This window comes from Lactuca sativa, chromosome 6, assembly GCF_002870075.4.
Source record: "Lactuca sativa cultivar Salinas chromosome 6, Lsat_Salinas_v11, whole genome shotgun sequence".
In the NCBI taxonomy this organism is placed as follows: domain Eukaryota; kingdom Viridiplantae; phylum Streptophyta; class Magnoliopsida; order Asterales; family Asteraceae; genus Lactuca; species Lactuca sativa.
The window spans coordinates 23788856-23799748 of NC_056628.2; the positions used below are offsets into that span (position 1 = coordinate 23788856).

At 38.0% G+C, this 10893-nt stretch overlaps 1 pseudogene; it reads left to right on the forward strand.

Annotated features, from left to right (window-relative positions):
- Nucleotides 1–8391, forward strand: LOC111883011 (AP-1 complex subunit gamma-2-like; annotated as a pseudogene).
- The last annotated feature ends 2502 nt before the right edge of the window (nucleotides 8392–10893 follow it).

Genomic DNA, 10893 nt, shown 5'->3' on the forward strand with positions numbered 1-10893 from the left:
ACTATCGGGACACGCCTTTGCTTCTTTTGTTCGACTTAACTGGGATGATACTTCTTCCTGGTCGAATGTGTGTTGAGGGTTTTTGTGGTCTGTGAATACAGTACTCTTTGTACCACATAGGTAGTGTCTCCAGATCCTCGGAGCAAATACCACTGCCACTAACTCCAGATCGTGTGTTGTATAGTTGGATTCAAGTGCCTTAAGCTGACGGGAGGCATAGGAAATAACCTTTCCTCTTTGCATAAGCACATAACCAAGCCCTTGGTTAGATGCATCGCAACACACAACGAAATGTTATATCCCTTCTGGGAGGGATATTATCGGTGCGATGCACAAGGCTTGCTTCAGCGTTTGAAACGCTTTCTATTGCTTCTCTTCCCAGTCAAAGGCCACGCCCTTCTGGGTCAAAGTCGTAAGATGTTTCGCAATTCGAGAGAAGTTCTTAATGAACCAACGATAGTAGCCAGCGAGGCCTAGAAATTGACAAATTTTTGTAGGCGTCTTCGGTGCTGACCAGTTCTCAATGGCTTTGATTTTGGAAGGGTCCACATGAATCCCCTCTTCACTAACAATGTGACCCAAGAATTCGACTCTTCGAACCCAAAACTCGCATTTAGAGAAATTCGCTTAGAGCTTCTCTGATCATAACGTTTCCAAGATCTAACGTAGATGCTTACTATGCTCTTCTTTACTACGAGAGTAGATAAGTATGTCATCTATGAAGACAATGACAAACTGATCTAAGTAAGGACGGTATACCCTATTCATTATGTCCATGAATACTGCGGGCGCATTAGTCAATCCAAATGGCATTACTACGAACTCGTAGTGTCCATAACGAGTTCGGAAGGCTATCTTCAGGACATCCTCCTCTAGAACTCGTAGCTGGTGATACCCATATATCAGATCTATCTTTGAAAAGTAATTCGCCCCTCGAAGTTGATCGAACAAATTATATATGCGAGGTTGAGGGTAACGATTCTTAACGGTTAGCTTGTTAAGCACCCTGTAGTCGATGCACATACGAAACGATCCGTATTTCTACTTGACGAACAAGACCGGTGCTCCCCAGGGTGAGAAGCTTGGTCTTATAAATCCCTTGTTGAGTAGTTCGTTAAGTTGACTGGACAGTTCTTGCATCTCTGTAGGTGCTAGACGATAGGACGATTTGTGCAAGGAACACGTGATTTTCCTTTCGTAAGCGCTTCTGAGCTTAACTACACGAAATAATGCGAAGGTTCGTACTTGATTTGTCGTCGTAGATAAATAGAGTTTTGTTGTTAGGGAGGTTAAGACGAACTGCTTTCTAAAAGCACATGATGTCAGTTCGATGTAGACCCAACCAATTCATACCGTTTATAACGTCAAAACCTTGTGGTGGATTAGATGTCGTGAAGATCTAAAAGAAAGTACGATTACTCATGAATCAAGGAAAAGGATAGATACTTCTGTTCTATCTGCATCCCTTGTCTCGCTCGGTGGAAAGGCATTTGTTGGGCTTCTAAGTTTATTCGCATGACAACACTATCACTCGTAGTCTTGAGCAGTCTCCGTCCTGAAGTTCATATTATAACTCATAATATATTCATCAATCACAGTCTCATATATACGAGCCGTATACAATTAAGATTGAAAAGGCATTCGAATAAATGATTCTTCTCTAAGCTCACATCCAAACAAGGAAAAGAAGTTAAACCAGAATCATCAATTCTAAGCCTGTAGATCCTTGATTATGTACCACCCTTGCGTATAGATTCCTCGGTAATAGATTAACCGTATGGGTCTTTGGATTGAACTTGACGTACTGTACGAGTGGTATTCCGAGGAGGTTTGTTGAGGTTTCTTCATGAAGGATACGAAACATAATGCGCTCTACACATGAGTACCTCAGAGTTCTGGAACGACGGCCTTGGTAGAAAGTCGATTACGGGGAAAAGAATTTTTGCACGAAACTGGCATTGTGAGGATCGAATTCACTGGGGTCAAATGACAATGTCAGACTACTCGGAATAACTGGCGTTAGACTAGTCCAGCAAGGTGTTACAAAAACACATGGTGCAACTTATGTCAGAGTTTCGGTACTTTAGTTTCAACTATGATAATGTTGCTGCAAACAAGGTATATTGCAAAAATCAAGTACAAGTAGCACGAGAGTCCCTAGAACCGATGGGATCTCACAGAATGATATGATTCGAGTTGCACTAGTAGTTTAAAAGTTTTTATAAGTCTAACTTTATCACTACGGAATGTACTAGTATTTCAACGTGGTTCCAGAGTAGTCTCTCCTGCGGCGGTGATCCTTAGTATCTTCCCGTCTGTGCCAGAGTTCTTTGTTATCGGACAATCCTCCTTGAGATGTCCTATCTCACCGCATATATGACATATCTGGCTTGTACCAGCGTCGGTGGTGGAGGTGATGTGTAGAGTTATGTGGACACGAGCACTTTCATTGTTCCTCCTTTTTGGACAATCCCTATTATCGTGTTCAGTTTCACCACAACTATAGCAAGCCTGGCTGGCTCCGGTACCAGTGATTTGGGAGGTGGTTTGTGCTGGCGTTCTACAGACACGAGCAGTGTGCCCCATTTTGTTGCAATCGTTGCATTGCAACTCACAACAGACTCCGTTATGATGAAAGTTACACTTGTTACACTTCGGGAGTGTTCCCTCATATCGTTTGATCAGTGCTGAAGTGACAAGGGTCGCCACTTGTTGTTGTTTCATGGAAAGTCTTTGAGATTGGTTGCGTTCCTTTTGGGCTTGACGCTTTCGTTTCTTATACTCAGATTTGTGGCTTTAGGTGTTTGTGACTGTTATCATTTGTTGATTTCCCGGATTGTTACCACGATTTGAATTGTCAACTCCATTTCCATCTTTGTTTGCGTTACTAGCGGTGAATTGTGCTAGGACAGCTGTCATGGTAGTTGTTACCGCGGCTTGGAAGGTAGCGGTGTCTACATGAAGGATCGGGGTTTCGTCGTTTGGCTGACTATTTCTGGATGATGACATGATTCTGTTATACGATAAGAAAATGAGTTGGTGAGCAATTATGGTCGGTCCTAGTTGTATTCTAATCATTCAAGCAATGTAAATTTTTCGTTTTGTTAAAGTTCCCAGTGGTTTGACCTACATCCCTATGATGTAGTACTGGTAAAGAGTAAAAGTAAGTTCATAGAATGGTTACAAGACGATTGTCGTCCAGACTAGGCTATCATTGGTTGTGGATAACATGATCCAACTTTCGGAAAAGAATTGGAAGTGATCCATGACTTAAATTACCATCGTTCAAAAACTTTATGAGAGTAAGATTTAGATAGAATTCTAACGATAGTAGGATGAAAGTATTTGAACAAGGATTGTCGCAGGGATTAGCCGAATGTCAATGTCATTGACATTTAAGATGTAATAAGTTCGGGAAAAGTGACCTTGGAGTAGGTCTTACATCATATCCGAAGTAGAAAAGTTTTGACAAAACGAAGGCCCGCGAAAAAGTACATACAGTACATGGGTAGTTACATAGGAACATGCTAGTTAGAGCATAGATAGGAATGTTATTCCTTAACCCAAAAAGGAAGGAAGGTAGAGCATCTCCTACTGGTGACAGGTATCCCTCGGATGAACCCTTAGTTCATCCAGCTGACGCTCCATATCAAGTAGGTGTCTTTCGTATACCCTCTGGCGTACTCGGAGCTCTATGACTTCAGCTCGAGTTGCTACAAGCTCTTACTGTAGGGCCTCGTGGTCTCTCCTAGACCTCTCATGGGCATCTTCAAGATGAATGGTGCGGATGGTATGCATTCTTGCATTGGCATTAACTTCCGTGATTTGATAGAGAACTGTCTTGCCCTGTATTTCGTTTCGGGCAACTCTGCGGACTAGGATTGGCAAGACCCTGTCTACTGAGCCTCCTTTGCTCAGCTCATAAAAGCTTTGGTCACCATTGAATGGCATGGGTTGATTATGCTCTTGGCTCCATGTTTCCAAGCTTTCCACCTACGGAGGCGTCGGGCCTTGAAAATCCGAACGAGGGTTAGGATTTGGGATTAGAACCACTGGGGGTAGATTCTCAACTTCTGGCTCGGGATCAAGATCCTCTAGAAAGTCTTCTGCCAAATCATCATCTAAGGGGAGTTCAAGTTCTGCTTCTGGTTCTATATTTAGCCCTCCACCATTCTCTTGGCCGGGAAAGTAAGGGTCGCCGGGGAGGTGGAATTCAGCCATCTATCTAGACGAGAAATAAGGGTAAAAAATTTATCTTAGAATTCTAAAATGAAGCGATAAACAAATAAAAAGTTTCTACAAGGGAAACTTACTGCTACTCCTAATAAGTTTGTTCTTTGAATAAATAGTGTCTAAAACATTCCTATAGTATTTTAATTTATTTTTGTTCTCATGTTCTTCTGTATATGAAGATGTATAATTTGGTAAGTTTTAGGTTTGTTGCAACACCCCAATCACTCCCTGGCACACGTTCACTGTATCTCAAATAAATATAGTTGATCAGGCTATATTTATCCCAGATACGATTACATAACTACCAAGGTTTGACTGTTGTGTCCAACAGTTAAATACTTTTGTTATGTTCTAGAATGACATTGTTCTATAGTAAGTATGTAGGCATGTAATTATGTATACTTTTAGTTAAGTATTTTAATACTCAAAAGTATAAACTCTTGGTCAGAGTATTTTAATCCCTATGTGTTTATAGTTTGTATATCTTTTATGGGTTGATATACTCGATTCACTATAAACAATGCTCTGATACCAATCTGTCACACTCCAAAATTGGAACGGCGGAAACGTTCGGGGGTGGAGGACGTCATGTAAATTATCCACTACAAGAAAAATAGCCTTTTACGACGCGCAAACCACGACACTCATTGATTTATGTTACGCAATGGAGAGTGACGTTAAAAAAGTGTCATCTCTTCAAAAAATTTAAGGATTTGGGTCACGCATTATTGCGTGCCCTTAAATTAGCGTCATACGAGAAAACATTAAAAACACAAAGGGCGCTGTATCTTAAATGGGCGTCCTTTATGAGTGTCGCTTTATAATTTTAATGAAAAGCGCGTTTAGTAGATATGGGAAAATGAAATCCCTAAAATTTTGAACATCCGCCTTCTTTTTTATCCTCCACTTTTGTTTCCTTCTTGCCCTAATTACGATGCTTTCTTCCCCCTCCGTAGATTCGACTGCCGCCTTGCCTAGTTATCGACACTCCTTCCTTCGTTCCTCACTTGCCTTCTTCGCCTGACAATATCTCAAGAAAGTACAACTCCGAAAGCGTACAAGTCGGACTTATGTGTCGGAACTCCGGTAGACTGAAATTCAGGCAACATGTAGCCTCGTGTGCCCTATAATTTCACAAATCTTGAATTTGGCTTACTTGAATCTCGTTCCAAGCTGCTATCGGTTTCGCCATAGAGTTCCGCCATTCCAAAATCGCATATTTTCGCGTTGAGTGACTATGATTGGGTTACAATTATGATTGAGCCAACGATTGGGTTACAATTATGCTTGAAAGTGTGAAGAACTTACATGTTCCATCTACTTCTATCCTAGAGCCGACAATTTAGGGCCTTACAACTTCTCATCCCACAAAGCGCCGACGATTTAGGGCCTTACAAGCCCTAGCTCGGATTGAACTAATGTATGCTTTACTGAGCATGATTTGTCATGAATCTTTGTTCTGCTTACAAGCCCTAGGTCCGATTTCAAGAAATATCTCATTCTATTCAATGAAGCAGGTCTGATACTTCTCTTCTGGTTGCACTAAGGTATGTTGTGCTTACCGTTATTCATCTAGTCTCTTCTTCTTCTTCTTCTTCTTCTTTCCCTGATATCTTAATTTTTCGTGTAACACCTACAATTTCTTCACTTTTGGAACACATACAATTTCTTCACTTATTCTTCTTCTTCTTCCTTGATATCTTAAGCCATATTAGAACCCTAATTCCAGAAGAATCCGATTGGTTTTATAATATTTCATATATCTGTTTTGATGTTTTTACTGATTTGTTTCTATAAAAACAACAAATGAAATGGGTCTAGGAAAAAGCATTGAGCTGCTTGCCTGTTGATTAGTTGGGTCTGAAACTGTAAAAGATTTGACTACATTTCATACCACAAAAGATTTGGTTTATCCTTCACCTGCAAAAGATTTGACTACATTTCATACCACATGCGTAATTTGATGTTAATTAGTTGGGTCTGAAAATGTAAATGAAACTTTATTGGTCTACTGCAGGGACATGATTAGGGCAATACGAGCCTCCAAAACTGCTGCAGAAGAGCGTGTTGTTGTTAGAAAAGAATGTGCTTCTATTCGCGCATCAGTTAGTGATAATGATAATGATTACAGACACCATAACTTGGCAAAGCTCATGTTCATTCACATGTTAGGATACCCCACACATTTTGGCCAACTGGAGTGCTTGAAACTTATAGCACCTCTTGGATTTCCTGAAAAGAGAATAGGATATCTGGGACTTATGTTGCTTCTTGATGAAAGACAAGAAGTTTTGATGCTTGTCACCAATTCACTAAAGCAGTATGCTCTTGTCTTTCTTCACTCTTATCTTTCCTATATCTTGTGTTCAAGCAACATTGTTGACTTGAGAATATTTTTTTTCATCATCTGCAGAGATCTTAACCACACCAATCAGTACATTGTGGGACTAGCTCTTTGTGCTTTGGGTAATATATGTTCTGCAGAAATGGCTCGTGATCTTGCACCTGAAGTTGAAAGATTGTTGCAATTTCGAGATCCAAATATCCGTAAGAAAGTAAGCTGATGTTAACATTTATTTCATTTCATGATCTCTCAAGGATGTTTCATCTAATTCTCACATTTCATATGAAGAATCATACTCACATAAGTTCTTACAGTTTACAGGCAGCATTGTGCTCAATAAGTATTGTAAAGAAGGTCCCTGACCTTGCAGAAAATTTTGTCAACCCTGTTGTTTCCTTACTTAAAGAAAACATCATGGGGTTCTTTTAACAGTAATCCAGCTCTGTACAGATCTCCGTAACCTTAATGAAGAGGCTCTTGAATTTTTTAGGAAGGTAAATATACTTGATCTTGTTAAAGATCCTCTATTATTTGTTGGGATTGTCTTCTTCTAGTTCTTGTTCTCTTTCTTTATCTTTCTACTGTGTATTTGCGCTACGAACTGTTTGACATATGATTCTATAAGCGCAAATTAGTAATTTTAGTAATGAGATATATTTTCTTTTTTCTTCCTTTGGTATAGATATGCACAGAGGTGTTGGTGAAAGTTTTGAAGGATGTTGTCAACAGCCCATATGCTCCTGAATATGATGTTTCAGGTATTGCAGACCCTTTTCTTCATATAAGACTGCTTCGCCTTTTGCGTGTTTTGGGCCATGGAGATGCTGATGCTAGTGATTCCATGAATGACATTCTTGCCCAGGTTAGCTTTTATTTTAATAAAGCTCATTGTGAATTGTGATATATAATTCAAAATTATAAGAATTTATGAAATTCCTTGTGTAGGTGGCAACAAAAACTGAGTCAAACAAGAATGCAGGGAATGCAATACTTTATGAATGTGTAGAAACCATTATGAGCATTGAAGATAGCAGTGGTTTACGTGTTCTTGCAATCAATATATTGGGAAGATTCTTGTCTAATCGTGACAACAATATCAGGTGAGTTATGTGTTAATATGTGTTATGAGTATTCCCTTTATTATGGTCTAAAATATTGGGATTTGTTATATGGCAGATATGTTGCATTGAACATGCTGATGAAAGCAATTTCACTAGATGATCAAGCAGTTCAGAGACATCGTGCAACAATCTTGGAATGTGTAAAGGTAAAAATTTTCTCTTAACAAAAAGAAATATCAATCAAGTTATATAAGTTTGTTGTGGTTTCTGAATGCTTCTTTATGATTCAGGATTCAGATGCTTTAATTCATAAAAGAGCTCTTGAACTTGTATACCTTCTGGTGAATGAGACAAATATCAAACCTTTGACCAAGGAGTTAATTGATTATCTACATGTAAGTGACCAGGACTTCAAGGGAGATCTTACTGAAAAAATTTGCTCCATTGTAGAAAAGTAAGTTGAAGGTTTCATTTTTATCTTTTAATTTGGTGAATGTAATATTATTATAGCATATTTTGATGATTTTCAAAGTATCATACACACAATAACATTTCTTGATTGGTGTTGTAGGCTTTCCCCTGATAAGATTTGGTACATTGATCAGATGCTCATGGTTCTTTCTGAGGTATGTATTATGGTAGTAGGTTCTTGTAAATGATGAATTTCATTTTCCATGCATTTCTAGTGACCTCTAAATTGTTATAAAAACCTTGGTGGAATGGAAGTTATTAGTATGCTACTAAAGACTTATAAGGGACTCCTAATTCTTGTTTAGGGTTAGTTACTTATTTATACAACAATGTTTCACATTTTTTCTGTGACAACCCGAAATTTCCATTTGTACGAACATTATCTATTCAATAGAAGCTAGTCCAGTTTCAGTGAGTTTCAGACTTTTCCGTATAAGTTTGCGTACATTAGGGTTTACGTTTAAGGAGATATCAAGAGAGTGGATACTCTTGGGTTTGTGAAATTTGAGCATTCCAAGTTTCATAATGTTATAGTCCAACTTCCGGAATAAAAATATTTTCTGTCAAAATATTTCAGGACTATAAATAGATTTCTGAATTTAATTAATTCATTATTCACAATTCCAACTAGAGAAAAGCCATTTTCTCTCTGACGGATCTTTAGGTTTTCATCCCAGATTGTGAGTCTACTTTCCTAGATGTGTTTTATTACTTGTTTTATCCTTTGAAATGCTTTTAAATGTTTTAAATGCTTTATGGGGGGGGGGGGGGGGGGGGGAATACAAGTTAAATACTTATAGTTATTGCATCAATCACATGTGATTGATTTAATCACATGTGATTAATAACTAGAAAACCAATGATTTATTCACTGTTCAAACTGTTTATCAAATTGTTTTACAAACTCCTTTACTTACCAAATGCTTTTATTAAACTTTAGATTATTCCTTATAAAAATTGCATGCCCATATATGCATAGATATATAAGTAATGTTTAAAGGGCTTAGGAAGGCCATCCGCCCTATTTCCTTTTCCTCGATTTGGATGTGGTCTGGTGGGATTTCGGGTGACCATCCGAGGGTCGTTTTAATATTAGTTATATATCATAAATAAATGTATAGACATAAAAGTACTTCCATATTCATACTTATCAGTACATCAATAGTTAGTTACCATCGGGGTAACACAGAACATATACAACTATACTAGAAACAGAACATATACAACTATACTAGAAGGAGAACATATACAACTATAATAGAAGGAGAACATATACAACTATACTAGAAACAGAACATATACAACTATAGTAGAACGAGAAACATTACATATACATGAACACGTTAACAATTGTGATCCACTGTGTCGGAGCATGCCTTAAATGTCATGGACCGAGTTGTAGCCATAATTCTCTTGGAGGGAGAGCGTGAGTTTGCGTATAGATCTATACTGGATTGACTATCCTACACCTTGCTGCTAGCTACAGCCGGACCTGCAGGTCTGCGGGTGCCAAACGTCATTCCGTTATTACGACCATTCATTATGTCGCTGTTACCAGTCGATAGCATGGTGCAATTTATCACACTATACCTTAATATAAATCCGGTTTAAGGTAGTTAGTACAACAGTAGTTCCTATAATACAAAACTACAGTACTACAATGATTTACCCATTACATATTTTAATGATAACCTCACTTAAACATTAATGTACAAACTATATTTTGTTAAATGATAGTTACCCTTGGGAAATTACTCACATTTACAACAAACGAGCATACAAAACAGTTAAGCCTTGGTAGAAGGTTACTTTAATAGAAAATATAGGTTTTTCTGAGAGATTCAAACTTTTACAAACACTTTCAAACACTTACTTACATTTATACAAACTTATACATTGAGACAGGTTCAAACATTTTTGACAACAAACATTGACACTAAAATACTTATGAACTCACCAGCTTAATGCTGATAAACTCTTTCAAAATAACTTGTATTCTCAGGTCATCAGTAGACAAGTACCGAGGCCAGCTTTTGAGAAGATGGAGCATATTCAAGACTCATCTTATTATTTTGATTTACATTATTATGGTGTCTATAACTGTACAGAACACGCTTGTATTAAAATTATATATTTAATGCAATGGATGATGTTGTTTGCTTATTTACATTTACTGTGTTGTGATACTATACATGACGTCCTCCGCCCCAGAACGTTTCCACCGTTCTTGGTTTTGGGGTGTGACAGATTGGTATCAGAGCAGTGTTTATAGTGAATCAAGTATATCGACCCATAAAAGATATACTAAACTATAAACCTAATAGGGATTAAAGCACTCTGACCAAGAGTCTATACTTTAAATATTAAAATATTTAATCAAGTATACTAGTCTACATTCATACTAAAATCAGTGTCACAATGACAAGAACAAAATTATTACGATTGTTGAATATCACAAGTGAGCGCGGGGATGTATGGTCTGTCCTGGGAATGGCATAGCCTGATCAACTATGCTGGTTCTAGGAGTGATTAGCATATGCCCTAGAATGGTTGTGATGTGTTAAAAAGTCTAAAAACTTACCAACAATACCACAAGAAGATCAGTAGAACTTAAACTTAAAATACTATAGGTGTATTTTGTACTACTAGTTACATGTATACTATATTCTTATACCTCTCTTCTCGCGTAGATTTAAATGGCTGGATACCATCACGGCGACCCGTACTTTCCAAATGAAGGCAATGCAGAGTGGATTGAAGAAGAGCCCGAAGATGACCATCCAA